Source organism: Lontra canadensis, unplaced genomic scaffold, assembly GCF_010015895.1.
Source record: "Lontra canadensis isolate GAN:19392208 unplaced genomic scaffold, GSC_riverotter_1.0 scaffold54, whole genome shotgun sequence".
Taxonomy (NCBI): Eukaryota; Metazoa; Chordata; class Mammalia; order Carnivora; family Mustelidae; genus Lontra; species Lontra canadensis.
The window spans coordinates 11,989,615-12,008,336 of NW_022631048.1; the positions used below are offsets into that span (position 1 = coordinate 11,989,615).

At 60.0% G+C, this 18,722-nt stretch overlaps 1 protein-coding gene across 2 annotated transcripts in view; it reads left to right on the forward strand.

Moving 5' to 3' along the window:
- TNS3 (tensin 3) overlaps window positions 1-18,722 on the forward strand; it is a 197,203-nt gene that overhangs the window by 71,358 nt on the left and 107,123 nt on the right. The gene's annotated exons all lie outside the window — the stretch shown is intronic.

The window sequence follows — 18,722 nt, forward strand, 5'->3', positions numbered from 1 at the left end:
AGGCTGTTGGCTCCGAGCCGTGAGCTGCCCCTTTCTGCACTTTCTTCCCGTCCGACCTGGCTGCCGTCTGCTCCCTCCAGCTCTGGGGTCTGTCCCCAAGGGGGAGTCACCAGCTCTGCAGGTGTCCCGGTGCCAGGACCCCTTGCAAGAGGTTCTGGAAGAGCCTCATCTTGGCTCCTTCCCACTGTGAGCTGCTGGCTCTGTTCTGGGAGGCAGACTGGCGTGGTACCGATGGACTGTGCTGGCTGGACCTGGCCGCATCAGGGTGCTGACGTGATGACCTGACCTCTGCCGGGGCAGCTGTCTACTGGCCAGCAGTGCTTCTGGAACCGTGTGGGGCACTGGCGAGACAGGAGGGCAGACAGCTCTGTGAGGGTTATCGTGCTCAGAATGCGTGGCCATCTCCTTGATGGCCATCATTCTAGAACTTCTCTGGTGCCTAGCCACCTTCTGCTTATTGCAGGGGCTTAAGTAAGTGGCTAGTGAGGCTGGATCCATTCTCAGACCAAAACCGGCAGGCAGCGGGTCCTGGAGGCAAACCTCCCTTTGCAAATGTTAGCTTAGCTGATGAGACGTGCATGTGTGCTGAGTTTCCCTGGGGGCCGGCATAGACGGGAAACCAGGATACTGGGTGTGCACCTTGTCCACGAGGGAAGCAGGGTGCATAGAATGGGTGCATTGGGGGGAGTCACGCAGGGTGTAGGCTGCGGCTGGGGGCTCGTCCTGAGCCACTGCTGCCCTGCAGACGTCCACCTGCACCCAGCAGGTGTCTGAGGGGGAAGTCACGCGCTGCTCTGGAGGGCAGCCTCGTCGGGACCTTTGGCTTTCTCTGGCTCTGCCTGTTGGTACGGCGTTGAGGGTAGAGAAGCATGACCGTGGCTTTGTTGTGTGTTGGCTTCCTGCTGAGAGGGCCCGTGTGGGGCAGGGTCTGCTGGGTCATGACCGGGAGGCTCTGGGGCGTTCCCAGGTGGCAGATCCCTTGTGACGGGGGCCAAGCTGTGCCCCTGTGCTCAGCGTTTCTGCAGATGCCCGTGGGCGTGCGTGTCAGCCACGTGTGCTTGCGTGCACACCCAGGTGCAGAGCTCAGTAGTGATCATGAGCATGGGGCCAGCGCCAGGCCGGGCTCCAGCCAGGTCACGACACCTGGAGACCTGCGTGACCTCACACGGGGGCCTCTTGTGCTTGCGCCCGACTTCCCTCCACTGTGCGTGGGGATATGGCCACGTCCCCGGCGGGCGCCGTGTGGGATGGATGGAGTAGCGCGTGGGAAGTCTGGGCACTGGCTGTGGCTCTCAGGAAAGGCACCGGGTGCGGGACAGCCTTCTCCCTGGTTGGGCAAATGCGAGGGGGGCAGGTCCAGTCTCCCGGTGCCCGCGGCCTCTGCCGGTCTGTTTGGTTTGGCCGTTGTTCTCTGGCCGTGTGGTAGGGGAGAACCGGTTTGGTCGGTTCCCAGGCGTACCATCTGCTCCTCAAGGGTAAAGGAGCCGGGACAGATGTGTAGAGGACCTGTTCCTCCGGAACCCCCTGGGACACAGGGAGGGTGCCCTAGGTGGTAGGGGGCTGGCCGGCCTCACGGAGGGCTGGGCGTGCGTCACGGCGATGACTGACGCTCCATGCAGAGCGCCGTGGCTGCCCTTAGTCTTGTCCTGCAAGGACTGTGTCCGTCCAGGAGGGCAGGGTCACACCGGTGCAGGAGCGGACCTGCAGACCCCCCAGGTGCACATGTGGCTTTCGCTGGGACACCCTTGAGTCCAGCAGGTGTGGACGCCCCACGGGGCCAGTGTTCCCGGACAGCACCCAGCAGCCTTGGCCCAGGGACGGCCTGAGCAGCCAGTGTGGCGGCCCCGCGTTGGAGAAGTTCACTCCTCCGAGCAGCCTCCGTCCATCCTTGCGAGAGGCCGTGTCCCTGCCTGGCGGTGGCCACGGGTGCGGGCGTTCCGGGCGGTGCCAGAGCCCGCTGGGGGCACAGGTTCGAGCCCTCACCTGGCTGCCAGCGCTCACACCTGGATTGTTTTTGCTTGGCTGTTGTAGCTCCTCCCGCTGGAGGAGACAGGGTACAGAGTCGCTCTTGAAATTTGCGTTGGGGAGCTGTGCGGCTGTGCTCTTTGTTCAGGGGAGGTGAGGACAATGGGTGGTTTCTGTTGCAGGTGACATGAGGTGTCAGGTTACAGAGACGGAGGCTGGAGTTTGCTGACTGGGTCCTGTTTGCTGCACCTGCGGGGGCGTGTGGGTGTGTTGGGACCTTGTTCAGCATGATTTGTGTAAACACGTGGTTGGGGGAAGCGGTCCCGAGTGTGAGGTTCACACAAGGACAGTGTGATTGTTGAGGACAGGTGCCACTGTGCAAACGGTGTCCGTGTCATATTCCTTACTGGGGGCCATAAGGGGATCCCCCCAAAGGGATTGGTTATCTCGGAAAGACTGCCCGCCGAATCGGACACTTGGAAGCTTGAGATGGATGGAAAAGCACCCCCGTTAATGGTGCTCCTTTACCTGCAGAGTTAGGTAGTGACAGCAAAGTTCAGGCTTCCCACCTGTCAAATATTGGGAGGCCGGCTTTGCCCAGAAGGTTCACTGGAGTGCCTGGAGAGCTCGGCCTCTGGCGCCGGCTCCAGGCCAGGCCATGACAGCCACCGTGCGAATTTCTTGTCCTCGTTAAGTGCAGGTCTTTGGTTGGGTGTGGATTATTCCTGCCCACAGACTGTTCCCACGCTGAGGGGCACGTCAGAACACAGACGCAGATCTGCCCCAGCACATCAGGGTCTTAGCCGAGTGGTAGCCTCTGTTTCTGGAAGTCACAGACCCTGGGAGCGTGTGCACACACAGCTCTGTGTCTGCACCCATGGCTGGCCTGCCAGGGTCTGTGCATCTCACATGAGCATCCTTCACCTTGTCCCAAGGACATTCCCTTGCTTCAGGCAGCAGAGACTCGCAAACATCCTTGTTCTGTAATCCTCTGACCTTCAGGAAGCTGGGAAAGTCTCAGGAGTCCTGCCAGGTGGCAGTCGAGCCTTCCGCTTGCTCAAGTTTATCACCTCTGGTTTGGGTAAAAGGCAAGTGAGACCCAGAAATAAAAACACCCAATGCTGCTTTCTCAGACGTTCACCTTGACACTTGAGTGATCTAAGAGCCACGTCTGCTTCCGCAGCGGGGCGTCAGAGGAGCCCGTTTTAAAGGGACATGTGGAGTGGATGGTGCAAGGGAAGCCGAGGCTCGGTGAGCACACCAGGGATCCGGCAAGGGTGAAGCCAGCCCTTGTGTCCTCATCCTCTCCCTGAGGCTGCTGGAGCGCCAGCCATTGCGCCTCAGAGCCTCGGGCCGCCTGACCCTGCTGGTGCCTCAGTGCCTGTACCTGGCTCTGTTTTCTCAGCAAGCATGGAGGTGGAGGGTCCTGGTGTTCGTACTTGAGGCAGAGTGGGGAGTGTTCAAGAAACGCTGAACGTACCAAGTGTGCCCCAGGTTTCCCGTGGCCCCGATCCGAGTTCAGGCTCCCGTGCTGGGGCAGTCCTGGCGGCGGCTGTGCTTCCCTCGGTGCTCGAGGTCCTTCGTGAAGGTTGGGCTCTGAATTACTGTGTGCGGGGCCCCGGGCAACAGCGCTGGAAGCCAGGATCCCAAACTCTGCTCAACTCCCTTTACTTTAACCGTGCATTTTACCCCTTCTGGCGACCTGCTCTTTAAGGGAGCGGAGAAGGTGTGGATGGGGGCAGCCCAGGGGCCACTTTCATGCACAGATCCCAGTGGGCTTCCGAGACAAGGCAAGGGTTCACGGTGGAGGGGAGCACAGACGGGGAGGGAGCTCCTGCAGGGTGGGCGTGAGGACCCGTGTCCCCCCCCACTTCTCATCTGCCAGGAACCCGGGATGCAGCTGAGTTTGGAATAGGGATGCAGCGAGGTCAGGCCGGATGTGTGTCCTCATGAGCAGACTGGAGGATGCAGATGCATGGGGGACTGGCTTAGGGACGGGAGGCGGCGTCTGGAGAGGTCTGTCCGGCCCAGAGCCCGAAGGGGCTGGTGAAATGCTTCCCAAGGACACGTGGCCCCGCAGCCTTCGGGTCTGTCTGAGTGGCTGCCCAGGGGAGCAGTGTGTGGGGTCCCTCCCTCCACCCCTTTGGGGTCACTTAGCATGACCCTCACCCCCCAGCACTTCTGGGATGGGTTCAGCCACAGACCTGGGTGGGGCCCTCCTGGGGGCGCAGGCGTACTCAGGGGAGCTCTCCGGGGCTGGCCGTGACCCTCTGGGCCCTGCCACAGACCTCACAGGCGGGACAGACATTGCAGACGTGTGTGTGTGGGGGGGCTGTTTGTGGAAGTCGAAGGAGAGGGGGTTGGGGATCCGGCAGGGCTGGGAGCCCAAGGCCCCCGGAGCTTTCTGGGGAAGGCCTTTGAAGCCCATGCCACTGACCTGCTGTGTGTGTGGGGGGACCCTCTTCCGCTGACCTCTGCCCCAGGCCTCTGTCTGCAGCTGCTGGCAGGACCGCTCCCGGGGCTGGCTCCAAAACCTGGTGCGTAGGTAGTTTTCTCCGGAAATCTGGGGCCCCACCCCACCCGTTCTAATCACAGGCCAGACTCGGCCCCACTCGCTTTGATTTCACCATTCCCTCCTGCACCTAAAATAACATCCGGGCCTTGGCCTTTTCAGCCTTGGCAGGGAGAGACTGCCCACGTTTCCAGGAAAGGTCGCCTGGTGTGGGCTCCCCTGCGGGAGCCCCAGGGGGCAATAGGAGCTTTGGTTCACAGACCCTCTGAGAAAGGCACAGTCCTCCACGAATTAAAAAAAAAACAACAACCAAAAACCCCAACCGTGTTGAGCCTCAACCCAGCATGCCTGGATTGGAAGCAGGGCCCAGCTAGATGTTGCGGTGGGCCTGGCCACAGGTAGAGGGAGACAGGGCAGGGGACACGGTGGCCTGGTGTCAGCTTACGTCCACCGGGAGCTTGGGGTCTGGCTAATGGTTAGCACCTGTGCTGGCCGCAGCTGGTCACACCGGGAGAGGCTGGCCCGCAGCCGTTCTGTGCACCGTGAGACCCAGGTGTCCCATGGCACGTCTGCGGCCAGCGGCGTGGTGCACACGGGCTCAGAGCTGCCACCCCCTGGGTCTCTGACTGCGTGGTGGGCTTGGGGCTGCTGCTCGCGGTTGACTGGGGTGCTCGGTGGTGGGGGTGCCCCCCAGCCGGCACTCATGGACGATAGACAGCTTCTGTCCCAGGCAAGAGCCTTAGGAATTGTTTCCAGTGAATGAATGTCCCCAGGTCCCAAGGCTGGAATCTGCCATGGAGAAGAAGGTTCTGGTCGTGGGTCAATTTTTTTTTTTTTTTCCCAATGGCGTGGACTCTATAGCAGTCACGGGTTGTGAATGTGGGGATGACGCTTGACGGTGGCAGGTGTGTGGGAATTGGGGAGATCACAGCTCCCTGTGGAAGGCGAGGGTGAGCGCCAATTTTTTTCAACACCCTGAGCTGGGATGGAGTTTGGGTCAGGAGGGTCAGGAGGGTCAGGGTCAGGAGGGATGCTGCTGTGATGGTGCGTCTGTGGCCCTGGTGCATTTTCCCCTGCAAGAGGGGTCATTTTTAAAAGAAAATGCAAATGATGGCATCCTGCCCCCTCCCTGGGTCCCTGAAGAAATCAAAGTCTGTACAGAAAGGGGACCCTGGCTGCTAGTTTGTGGGGGGGCCAGGGTTCTGGAATCTGATTCCTCCCCAGGTTCTTCGTGGCCCGGAGTCCCCACCTCCTGTTTTCTTATCGGCACCTGTGGGTGTCGGGCCGGTTGGTATGGAATCTGGGGCATCCTGGCCTCGCTTGGAGAGTCTGTAGAGAGCCAGGGACCTCGGCCAGTTTTTCCTCGGGTCTCCCCAAGGGCCTCTGAACTTTTGGGAGGTCTCCCCATCTGTTCAAGGCGCACCGTGGGTGTAGGCAGAAGCCAGCCAGGCAGTGGGGCATCTGGGTCCCGAACATCAGAAGCCAAGCCCATTCCAGCCTCGTCACTGAGCTCACGTCCTCCTCCTCTCCCTGGGGACACTTAGAGCAGCCTTGTTAGCCATGTTTATTTTCCCTCAAGCATCAGGAAACAATTCTGCAAGGGCACCTGGAGGGGGCTTGGTCGGTGCAGCCTCTGCCTTCAGCTCAGGTCGTGATCTCAGGGTCCTGGGATCGAGTCCTGCATCAGGCTCCTTGCTCATTGGGGGCCTGCTTCCCCCTCTCCCTCTACCCCTCTGCCCTGTTTGTACTCTCTCTCTCTCTCTTGCTCTATATCAGATAAATAAATAAATAAAAGATTTTTTTTTTTAAAGGAAACAATTCTGTAAAAGAAAAGGGAGTTTTGTCCTTGGCAGAAACCGTGTCCCTATCTGGAGGGCCCCCCGTACAGAGAGAATAAGGAAAGTCCCGTGGGGCTGCCTGGGCTCCTTCCAGTTTGGGGAAAGGCTTCTCCAGCTGGCGGTGGTGACTGGGGCACAGTCCCCACGCTGGCCCTGCGCCAGTGTGTCCGCGGTGTGGCAAGCACGGTGCACGTCCTCGGGATTGAATGGGGTCTTGGATGGTAGATGGTTGAGGACCAGTGCAGATGCGGGCCTGAGTCCCATTGTAAGGGCTGTCCGCTTTGTGATTTTGGGCTCACACGTCGCTTTCTGATCTCTGCACCAGACTTTAAATGAAGCACCTGCTTAACAACGACAAAAAAATAAATAAAAACATAAAAACTCAATCCAGATCCAAAACTTTGTTCATTGCCTTTGAGGGTTAGGGTTAAGGAACGATTCATCCTGAAAAATCAGTAAATAAAGAGAAGCCAGCCTTTGATCTCCTTTTCTTACACAACCTGTACTTCAGGGTTAAAAATAGACGAAGAAGGAAAGTTCCGTGTAAGGAGGAGTTCTGGCCAGCGAGTGTCAAGAAAGGGAAAGAGTTAAAATGTGCCAAACTGCAGACCGTAAGTAACCGAATGACCGTGACCCTCTATAACCTCCTAGGTCGCAGAAGGAAGCTGGTCGGGTCACATGCCTCCTTCGGGGAAGTTGGCTGCGTTTGTGGCCCTCACGAGAGGCCAGAAATCAGACCAGAACCACCCTGAGTGCAGACCCATCCACGGCTTCCAGGAGGCGTGGGGCCTGAGCCCCGTGGACGTGTTCCAAGGGGTCAGCGAGTCCCGGGGGTGTGGGGGGGAGGTTGGTGGGGCAGAGAGCGTGTTGGTCATCTCCAGATACACTGCAGGAGGAGGAAGGATCTCTGTGGCTTTGGAACGGAAGAGATGTCAGATAAACACCGTCAGACTCTATCTGGAACTTAATCCCAACAATCTGACTGTAAAAAAAAAAAAAGACAAAAACAAACTCAAACTTGTAAAACAGGGAAATTTGACCATGGATTCACGATGTGGGGGTATTAAGGAATTCCCCCCCACCCGTTCCCGGTACTGGTATTTTGTTGGTGTCATTTCAGAACGTGGTTTCTCTTCCAAGGAGGCCTGCTGACGTGTTTATAGAGGGCTCATGTGGTGCGTGGGGCTCAAGCCTCATGCCGCGATGGTCCGGGCAGGGGCGTGGTGGGGGGTGGGGAGCCGGTGACATCTGGACCTTGGAACTAGGTCAGGATGCCGGTAAAGTGGGAGCACGGAGCTCAGGGCTTATGACCAGCCCACCAGTGGTCCCCGGGTTTTCCATGAGCTGAGGGCCCAGGCTTGCCTGAGTGTCTTCCCTGTGGCGTTCCGGATGGGCGGTGGACATCTGGAGAGACCAGTCCACAGGGTGAAGTGTTTGGCTGAAAACCTGCTGAGTTCATCAGCACATGACACGGGGTTGACACAGTGTTTTCTGGACGGAAGCGTTTGCTTCATTTTTGCCTCCCCCCTGGGGGCGGGAGCGCTGAGAGAGAAGGTGTCTTGACCTTCATCAAGTGAGGAGGAAGGGGCCCTGAGGGTTCGTGCCCTCCAAGAGCGTATGGCGTCTTCCGCATACAGAGACGGGTCACATGCTTAAAAATACTACCGGACTGGACTGTGGTTGTGATTCTTTATGAAACATTACAGTGGCAGATTCGTGTGCCCCGGTGGGGGGCGGTGGGGACGTTAGAACGGGGAGGTTTTCCCGAGGTTTCTAGCATGAACCTGAGGTGGATGATTGACAGGTTCCTATCGATTCAGTAGCCGTCCAGCCTCCTTATTTGGGGGTTTTGTGTGTGCACATCTGCGACCCTGCTAAAACGTGTGTGTCACCCCAGATCTGTCGTCCCTGTGTATCCGCAATCACTCACGGACACACGTGGGACCCGCCGGGCACGTGCGCAGCTGAGGCAGACCCGCTCCCTGTGAACCACTGTCCTTCCCGAGGTGTGTGCAGGGACGCACGGCTTTGCACGGCTGTGCTTCTTGCTGGTGGGTTCACTTGGGAATGGCACCACGTGCGCGTGGGTGAGTCTCGTGCTGTAAGCTCAGGGAGATGCCTGGCCGGCACGCACAGTGACAGTGAGAATCCCGGCACCCACGACAGCAAGACTCGAGCGCACTGATAAGGTGTTGACTGTGGGTCCTCAGGCGGCTTCATTGCCGCATCAGCGCCTAAGAGCTCCCTTTACCCCTGACCTGCCCGTCAGAGAGCGTGGACCCCTGCCCATGTTCGCCGCCTCCCTGTGAGCCTGTGATGGGCCGTTCCGTGGCGTTTTGGGGTGCCAGGGAATGGGGAGGAAGGTCGTCCACTGTGGTGCCAATGGGATGCGAGTCCCAGCCCTGCCGGGCACACTAGCTGCGTGCCCCACCGTGTCCAGCCTGGTCCTCTGCTCTGTCTCGGCAAAGTGGGGATGGGAGGGTCCCAGCCCAGTGGGATGCCGTGCGGCCATGGGAGGACGGCACTGTGGCTGCCCCGGGCTGGACTCAGTGTGGCCACGTGCTGCTGTGACCCTGTGTCATTCTCCCTTGGATGGCGACAGTCACGTGTCACATGCTGTCCACCTGCTTCTCAGTCAGCTTGTCTTTTAAAATAGTTGAGATTTGGGCTGTCTGGGTGGCCCAGTCCTTAAGTGTCTGCCTTCAGCTCAGGTCATGATCCCGGGGTCCTGGGATCAAGCCCCGCATCGGGCTCTCTGCTCGGCGGGGAGCCTGCTTCTCCGTCTGCCTGCTGCTCCCCCTGCTTGTGCTCCCCCGTCTCTCTGACAAATAAAATCTTAAAAAAATAAAAATTAAGGAATGTTCGGGATTTATAGGTGGTTGTTAAATCAAAATGTAGACTTGTGGGATCCTAAGCCATACTTGCTTTTACGCTTACTTGCATCTGAAACGGACGGCTGTGTCCGTTGGTCCCGGGGCTGGGGTTCCCCTGCTGTACTTTGGCAGACTGTGTGCCCACAGCGAACCATCTGAAATTCCCCGTTTGGCCGCCTCAGAGTGTTGTGAAACCTTAACGGGATGGCTGTCCGCAGCCGTGCTCTGGGTTTGTCCCGTCCTGCAGCTGTCCTGTGGGGTCAGGAGGAACAGGTCTCTGTGGCTGCGTTGTCCCAAGACACGGACCTGCCTTCTGAGCCACAGCAGATCTCTGGCTTTTTAGGCTCACATGTTGTCAGTTTGTGTGCTCTCTTAAACTGAGGTGATGGCCACCAGTGCCTCTGGCCAGAACAGGCTTGGGAACGGACATAGTGGGTGCCCAGTCCATGTCCCGTCCACATGTCCATGTCTGACCCACATGCAGGGTGACAGAGGATGGGGACGGGATCAGAGAGGCAGGTCCAAGCGCCCGACCAGGGGCAGTGGGCGGCAGGCATCCGCGTTCTAGACCGACATGGATGTCCAGCCAGTAGAGCAGCCGGGGATGACTTTATTTATTTAAACCATTTAAATTCTTTCTTACGGAATAGAGTCATCAACGTGCCGTGTCATATTGGTTTCAGGGATAGAGTGACGTAGCGGGTCTCTGCGTTAGGCACGCCGTGCTCGCCGTGATGGCTGCGGTTTCTGTCATCTCACCACTGACTGTGTTCCCTGTGTTGTGGCCTTCAACCTGGGACTTGTTCGCTCCATCGCTGGAAGCCTCTGCCTCCCCCTCCCCTGCGCCCGTTTGCCCGTCCCCTCTACCCCCTCCCTTCAAGCGCCCGTCCGGGTCTTCTCTGTCCTTACGGGTCTGCTTCTGCTTTTTGTTTGTGTGTTTGTTTTGTCTTTTAGATTCCTCGTGTAAATGAGGTCCTGCGGTGTTTGTCTTTGAGTGGTTTCGCTCAGCGTAACACCCTCTAGGTCCCTCCGTGTCGCCACAAGCGGCGGGACTTCATTCTTCTCTGCCTCCAAGTGACGTCTCGCTGTGCGCGTGCGTGTGCGTGTGCGTGTGCGTGTGTGCATGTGCGTGTGCGTGTGCGTGCGCCGCTCTATCCGCTCATCGGCGGGGGGGCTCCGCATCTCAGCTGTTGGACACGGTGCTGCAGGAAACAGGGCTGTATCTGGGTTTCCACATGAGTATTTTGCTGCGTCTAATAAGAGGTTCATGTCCAGAACATACGAAGAACAGCTCAACACCAAACATTAAAAAATGGGCCAATGGCCGGAATACACGTTTTCCCTAAGAAGACACCCAGAGCAGGGGACGAGACAGGAGAAGATGCGCGACATGAGTCATGGTCCGGGAAATGCAAATCCCCGCCACGGGGAGCTGGGACCTCCCACCCGTCAGCAGGGCGAGTGTTGCGGGCAGGCAACGGCAGGTGCCTGCGAGGATGCGGAGAGAAAGGGAGCCTCGTGCACTGCTGGTGGGAACGCAGGCGGGTGCGGCCACTTGGAAAACAGTGTGGCGGGTCCTCGAAGATGACAGATGGAAACACCGGGGGATCAGTAGTGACACTACTGGATATTTACCCGAAGACACGATCTCGTTCATTTGGTTCCTGGAGGGCAAGACAGGGTTCCAGTCCAAGCAGCAAACCTCTGGGGGCTCTCACTGTGGCTCCAACCGAGACTCCCCCACCAGTTGCATTTGACACGAATCTGCCCTTTCTTTCTCTTTTTTAGAGAGGGTGGGAGGGGCAGAGGGAAGGGGAGAACCTCAGGCAGGCTCCACGTTGAGTGCAGAACCCGCGGTGGGACTCAGTCTCATGAAACCAAGGGTCGGGTGCTCAACCGACAGAGCCCCCGGAGCCCCGCGTCTGTTGTTCCTGGAGCGTGATCCTTGCTGTCCCGCCGTGACCCCACACTCAGTCTCACACTTCCCACCAGCCCTCGTTGCAGATCTGTCCCTCCGTGTTGTTTGGTTCCATCATTTACGGGGTTCAGGGGTGTGGTAAGTGCTGGGAAAGGTGGGGCTTGAGGTTGGCTGTTCCGGGAGGCATCGTGGGGGTTGCCGGGTCTAACCTGCGGGCTCCCTGATGCCCAGTCTTACTCCCACGACCCCTGTTACAGTGCTGGCCTAAAGCTGCGCTGGAGTCATCCTCATGGAGGACCTCCCTTGGCACCTGACCCCCCGCCCCCACGCTTTGCTCCTCCTTGTCCTGCTCTGGTGTTTTGCATTTCTGTCAGTCTCCCCCAGCACGTTACGTTTCTCGTGCACACTGTTTTCCCCGCCTTTCTAACCTGCAGTCCGAAAGGGGAGATGGCCTCTCGTGCAGGGGCCCGGGTGCCCTTCTGAGCAGGGGACCGTTTCCACCCCACGCCGGGGCCCCTTGGGCCACCTGGGCAGACTCAGTCAGCCCACACTTGCTGCAGGGAGAGGCAAAGCCCGGAGGGAGCAGGGGGACCCGGGGGCGCGGCGGGCCAGCATCTCAGTCCTCACACGTGCATTTAGGGAAGACACCGGAGCTGCAAGTGCTGTCTGTGCGCGTCTCGGCCGCTCAGGAGGTCCCTGCCGTCTGTCTCGTCAGGGATGTAGCATCCTGGAGGCACTCGACCTCTGCCCCAACCTCTGACCTGGACAGCAGATGTGGGGATGCTTCCATAGGAGCCCCGAGGCACGTCCCTCTCCTCCCTGCCCCGCTCCTGGGGACACGGTCTCCCCTTTTCCGGCACCCCGGATCCCTCTTCAGGCTTACCAGGGCAATTCCATTCTGGTCCGCTCCTCACCTTGTGGACCTCTGTCCTCTCTGTCACAGGTGTGGGAGGTCCCGGAGGCTACAGCACACGTTCCAGGAGACGGGCTTTTAGGGAGTCCTCCCGACGAGTCACAAAGCAAATTGTGCCTGCCGGTGGCGATCCCAAGGAAGCCACTAAGGATGCTGAGACGTTGTAGGCTGTAGGATGTTTCTCAAAGACCCTTCTGTGGGAGACAGACGTCGGGGCCCAAACAATGTTCAGGCACGTGGGAAATCGTGCTCCAGCTCAAAACCGGCTGGCATGCGGCTGTGGAAAGTTGTGGGAGAAAGTTTGGGGATTTTATTTTGCTATATCGTAAACTTTCAGACCCAGCCCATGCTGGACGTCTGGCCTCCCGGAGCATAGAAAGGAGAGAAAAGAGACCAGCTTGTGTAGGAGGCATTGCAGGTCTAAACCCGGCCAGTGGCCCATTCATTTGGTGTTCCTGGGTTGAAAGTCCGGAGTCCAGAAAACCGGGGGGAGGGGGACTCCTGGGGCTCGTGAAGCTGCGCGTGGGCAGAGGTCCCAGCGAGCGTCCCGTCAGTGTGCCCCTGTGGGTCCCTCAGCAGGGACAGCTGGCCTCAGGCCCCAGGCACGGACCTAGGATAGCCATGACTTTCACCTCTGAGCCCTGTGACCTTGGTCAGGCTTGGTCAGGCAGGTGCCAGGAGCTTTATTTCCTCACAGGGAAAGGAGACAGCATCTCGGGGAGGAGCTACGAGCGCATGTGAATGCTGTCCAGTGTGTCCTATTCCGCACGCGGTTGGTAGGGTGGGCTCTGTGCATACGGTAGATCCCAGGAAACTTCTTCCCTGTTTTTTTCTGTGTTTGGGGACCAGCACCGTGTCGTCCTCTTGGTGTTGTGTCCGGCTCTTAACTGTCAGAGGATAACCCGAATGGAGTCTCCTCAGTGTGGGAGCCGCATGGTTAGAACAGCCGGCAGGGTGTTTCGGGGAGGGCTTGTCTGTGGCCGGGCTCCCAGGAGCTCGCCCAGGGCTCAGGACTGCCACAGCTGAATGTCTTCCCCTGCTCACAGGGGAGGACCCGAGGGGACAGGCTGTGCCAGTGCCGCCAGAACGTCCTGTCTGAGGAGATGAGTTGGGCTTGGAGCCCGGTTTCTCCTGCCGAAGGCACTTTCCCGGGTCCTCACACTGAAGTGACCGGACAGCAGCAGAGGCTCCCTTGTGGGTGGTGAGAGAGCCCTGTGGGCTGTGTCCTCTGAGTTATGGCTGTGTCCTGTGGGCTCTGTCCCATGGGTCATGTCTTGTAGGCTGTGTCTTATGGGCCGTGTCCTGTGGGTCGTGGACTGTTTCCAGTGGGCCGTGTCCTGTGCGCCGTTCCCTGTGGACTGTGTCCTATGGGCTCTATCCAATGGGTCGTGTGCTGTAGGCCTGTCCTGTGGGCCATGTCCGGTGGGTTATGCTGTATGTGGCTTGCCCACATGCTGCCACGGTGCAGGTCCGTGGACCCCCCACTCTGTCTCTGCACCGTCTCCCTCCTCAGCAGTGGAACCAGGTCCTCGCTCTGGTCCTCTTGGTGCCCAGCACCCCTGCCCGGCCTCAGGAGCTGCTGGCACTCCTTCCCCTGCCCCCTGGCCTCCGTGGACAGCTTCGTGGACAGCTCTGTGGCGAGAAGAGGACCTGCTAATAAAGCGGGTGCTTATCGAGGGCGTACCTCATGCCAAGGAGCGGGATCTCACCCGATGTTTCTGTGTTGGGTCATGTTCCGTGACTGCTCCCACGGGCAGCTGGGCACGGAGGCTTCCAGAGGTGCAGTGTCCGTGGCCTGTGGACGTTCTGGAGCATGACCCTGGCTTGCCGTACGCGCTGGGCTCTGTGGTGCTAGCATCCTCTGCCCTGCCTGACACTGCCACTGTCCTTGCACGTGGGGGACGCATGCACCCCACGCCTGATGGAGTGGCTCCCCCTCCCCACAGTCATTCCAGTCCACGGCCGCATGCGCCCGCCTTTGGTTTATCTTGGTGCAGCTGCCACGAACCCCCCTTAAGAACACATTCGGACACATCCTCGGACACCCCTGCAGGGCTCCTCCTGTCCCAGAAATGCTCTGACCGGTTTTGGGCTCCCGGAGCCCCGACCACAGGTCCCTCACCTCTCTTGGCCTCGCACCTTGCAGGCTGGTCCTCCCCAGGCACTCCTGGCTCCTCTGGGCCCAGCTCAGTCTGGAAGGCCCACCCTTTCTGCCGCTGGACGGCGCTCCCACCCCACAGCCCATCAGGGACACTGCTGTCACGCGGCGCTGTTCCGTTGCACTTCCAGGGCTGTCACCCAGCCCCCTGGGAGCCGTGGGGCTCAGTGTGCCGGGTGGTCCCAAGCAATGGGGCCTGGTTCGGATGGAGCATGTGTGTCCGATGCTGGCCGGGCAGGACGCTCACTGGGTCGTCCTGGGCATGTGTGAAGACAGACGGGGCTGTGGGAAGGCCCTGGTTCACCTGCCAGCGGTCAGATGCACCAGGCTGGTCATCCTGGGGACCCCTATGGTGCCCTTCTTGCTGTGGGGAAGCTCTGGTCCTAGATTGTCTCTGCTGGGCAGCTCAGTGGGCGCACTGGGCCCCCTTCCCAGGACCGCGAGCCCTGCACCCTGGGACATCTGGGTGGGGTCGGGGGACCTCCCTCTTGGTCTACACTTGTCAGCCTTTGAGGGTCTCAGAGGCTCAGAGCTGGCTCCCCCGTGGGGCCATCCGTGGTGGGAGGCCTGGGCCCTGGGGCAGGGCTGGGACGGTTGCTCCCAGGAGTGAGAAGTGCAGTCTGTCTCCGGTCTGCTGACCAGACAGGTGAAGGGAGGCCTGTCCCAACACTGTCCCTCGGGATGCCCCACCATTCCGCAGGAGCTAGGCCGCCCGAAACAGAGACCCGGGCCGTGGGCTCCAGGGCTCCCCGCACATTGGGGCTGGAAGGAGACCCCACGTGACGCCCTCGGTGGCAGGGCCCCCAGCCCTGGTGCCAGGGACAGGATTGTGGGGGGCCAGCGCGACCCACCATGCCCTTCCCCTATCCTTTTAATGAGGAGACGTGTTCTCGTGATGAAGTGATTAAAATGAAAGAATCTGCGTGTGTGGGGCGTCCTTGTCAGTGAGCCCATGTGGGTGTCCCTCTGAGTGTAAGGAACGGGACTGGATGTTTGACAGTGAAATCCAGCCGGTTGCCAGTGTAGACCGTGGCGGTGGGGGACGGCGTTCTGCTATGGGCCCTTCCCCTCCTGACTCCGATTGGCACATGACCTTGGTCCCTCCAGCCTCAGGCCGGGAGCCTGTCGCACTGTCTGACATCTGTCCAGCTCCATGTCTCTCTCTCTCTGCTTTGGCCTCCACGAGACTTGGAGCCCAAGGGGCATGTGTGTTAGGAGTGAGCCCGCTCCTCTTCTGGTCCAGTGACGCACTTTGACCTTGTTTTTGTGTTTGCTTTGTGGTTTTGTGAGCATGGTAAGGGGCAGAAGGAATGTGGGGGGCGGGAGGAGGGCGGGCACCAGGCACCTGTCGGGTTCAGGATGCTGGCTGGCGACCTGTCCACCCAGCAGTCAGTCCATGTGGATTGGTCTCCAGGTGGTGGCGGGGGTCGTTGTGTCCCTGTGTCAACCACCCCCAGGGAGGGGGCGGGTGTTGGTTCCTGAGGACAGGGCCCCCACCTGGTGAGGCCTGTCCTGCTGGCCGTGGGCCCTGCAGGGCCTTGGAAGGGCCAGCCCTGGGCCGGGCAGTGGTGTCTGTGCCCTGCGAGCAGGCATGCGTGCTGCCGCTGTGGGCTGGGCGTGCCTGCCGGCTCGGGCACCGCTGCCCTTGGGACCTCCCCAGCCCTGGTGGGGCAGGCGCTGTCCCACCTGCTCTCGGCCCCGCCACCCACCTCGGCCAGGCGCTCGGGGAGGGCGCAGGACTCCAAGCAGGGAAGGGGTGAGGTGGTGGGAGGGAGCTGCTTCTGGAAGGAAGGAGAAGCTGCAGCCGGCCCCTCAGCAGCACGGTAAGTTCCATCTGGAGGGCTCTGTGGGGCCCCCACTGCGGGCTGCCGCGTGCTCTTGGCACTGGGTCGGTCCCTGGAGCCCCTCCTCCGTTTGCTCACGTCCTTGCTCTGCAGCAAAGGGGCCGTAAAAGTTGCACGTGGGACTGTGGCAGCTGCTTCCTGGGCTGTCCCTGCTGGGGAACCCAGACGTGGGTGAGAGCTTGGTTCCCCACCCTGGGTTCCTCACCCCCCCCGCCCGCCGCCCCAGGGGCTTCCTTCCTCCCTGCCACGGGCCTTTCCCGGCGTCCTGCGTCCGTGTGGTGTGGACCAGCCTACGCACCCCAGAATTCTGAGTCCTTGGTGAAAAATATCCCCAGATAAAATCTCAGACTGAGCACGACCTTGCTTCTCGTAGAGGAGCGTGGGGACCGAGGGACGCTGTTGTCATTTCCTAACTCGAGCCTGGTATGTCTTTCCTAGAGAGGTCACGGGAGCTGCGGCTAGGGGTTGAGAGCGTTAAGAGAAGCTCAAGGTGGGCGCTTCTGATAATGACTTTGTTTCTGGCCGCCTCCTTCTGCAAGGAAGAAGTGTATGTCTGGCTGTCTGGCTGTCTGGCTGGCTTTGGTCAGGTTGCTTGTTAGAGTCTTGCTTCTCTTCAGGGACGGACGGTGCCGTGGTTGTGCTGAGCACTGTGTTCGTGTGGACTCCTGCAGGCGCTGCCTCGTGGGGTCAGTCCCCCCGCGCTCCCCGCCTGGCGCCCGAATGCGTGTCTCATGTTTATTTAGAGCTCGTGTTTGGTCAGCTGCTGTTCCTAGTCCTCTACGCGTACTTCCTTACTGAATCCCGCCAACCCTCCACTTTCCAGAGGAGGAAACTGAGTCACGGAGGGCTGCCTCAGTCTCTCCAAGGTGGGGCAGCCTGGGGAGCTGCAGGGCTGGCGTTGGGCCTGGGCCTCGGAGCGGGAAGCCCGTGACCCCTGCAGCCCGCCTGCTGGGCCGTGAGTGAGTGACGTGACCTTCAGGTGTGGCAGCCGAACATGGCCGGTGGTGGCCTTTGAAAAACGTTTTTCGTTTATTTTTCCGTTTGCCCGTGTGGCGTGCTTCCGCAGGTGCCTCCTTACCGAGGGCACAGCCGGCCTGCTCCCTGCCCCGCCACGGCCTGCGAGCCCTGCTTCCTTGTAAATCTGGCTTCAGTTACGCAATCATCCCTTTTGTTCTTTTTTATGAGACTGTTCCTGCCACGAGTTTCAAGGCCTGTCAGTCAGCCTGGTGGGGTGCAGCACCCATGCCCGGGCTCCGGGGACCCTGGCACCCTCCCTGCGCTTCCCACCTTGCCAGGGGGCTTTCTTTGCTCTTCCCCCAAGAGCCAGAGAGGGTGAGGGGAGGTGGGAAGCAGGGGTGCATGCAACCTTTCATCTCTAGCCCCTGGTGCTGCCCTCCCTTCCATGCGAGCAGGAGCAAGGGTGAGCTCCCCAGTGGGCTCAGAGGCCCGCCTGGCCGCAGACACCCTGCCTCAGGTCCCTGTCTTTGGGGACGGGGACGCTCCTGTGAGTCTGTGCACATGCTTGACTTGTGGGGCGATGGGCACACTGTTAGTGGGGGCCCCAGTCAGTGAGCAGAACGCACATCGGACTGGGGAGCCGTGCTGTTCCAGAGCCTTCTTCGGTCTCCGAGATCTGTGCTTCCCCACACGGCTCTGTGGGGGACAGTCTCTCTCCCCCAATGTCATTGATCCCCTGTGTCATGACTCTGCCAAGGAGGACATACTTACTCCCTTCCCCTCTGCTACTCTTTTAGGTGATGAGTCTGCTCAAGCCGTTCAGGTACGTTGGCTTTTGTTATCCTAAGGATAAAGCTAAGTAGGTCCTTCATACCAACATAAGTAGGTACTTGGTACCAAAACGCGGAAGCAGTAGCTGCAGCTCCCCCGTGGCCGCGTCACCCGTTGGGTGCCGTGAAGTCAGTGGTTGGCTTGTTCCCTCCTTCCTCGGCAGACCGCGCGCTCCGCCTGCTCCTGGGAACTGGATGTGTCCCCAGAGGCTGAGCGGAATGTGGGAGTCAGCGCCCTTGCGGGTTTTCGTGGCGGGGGCACAGAGCAGGGACAGGAATGTCCTCCGTCAGTTGTGTTTGTACGGCGGAGATCCGGGCCCTCGCAGGACGTGTCAGCTGGACCAGGGGTCAGGGGTTGCTTTGCTGGGGGGCAGCGTGTGAGTGGAGAGGTCTAGGATTAATAGGAGCTAACCAGGTGAGGCTGGCCTAAGTGCTGGGGAGTTTTCAGACCTGTAGAGCATGTGCAAAGGTCCTGGAGCAGGAGGGGTGGAGTGTGCTGGGGGGACTGGAAGGAGGGCTATGGGGCAGGGGTGGAGAGAGGGAGGTGTCTGCCCTTTGCCCACAGTGGTGGGATATGGGGGCACGGCACCAGCATTGGCTCCGGTCCACCTGTACGACTGATGCCCACGCCAGCCCATCGCGTAGGGGCAGGCCCTTCCCTGCTGACACGGGGACACTGCCCAGGGCGTGAGTCTCGTTAGGCAGGTCTGCTCCATCCTGGTTTGCCAGAGAACACGCGGGAATCGCAGATGCTAATGATGTATTTGCTCCTCGCCGCCCCTGCTCTGCCCCACACGCCCCTGCAGAGGGCTTGCTGCACCTAGCAGCCCATTTCGTGGAGGAGGAGCCGAGGTGCCTGCCCAAGGCCACAGAGCGGGAGCCTCAGAGTCCTTGCTTGGTCCTGCGGTCACAGC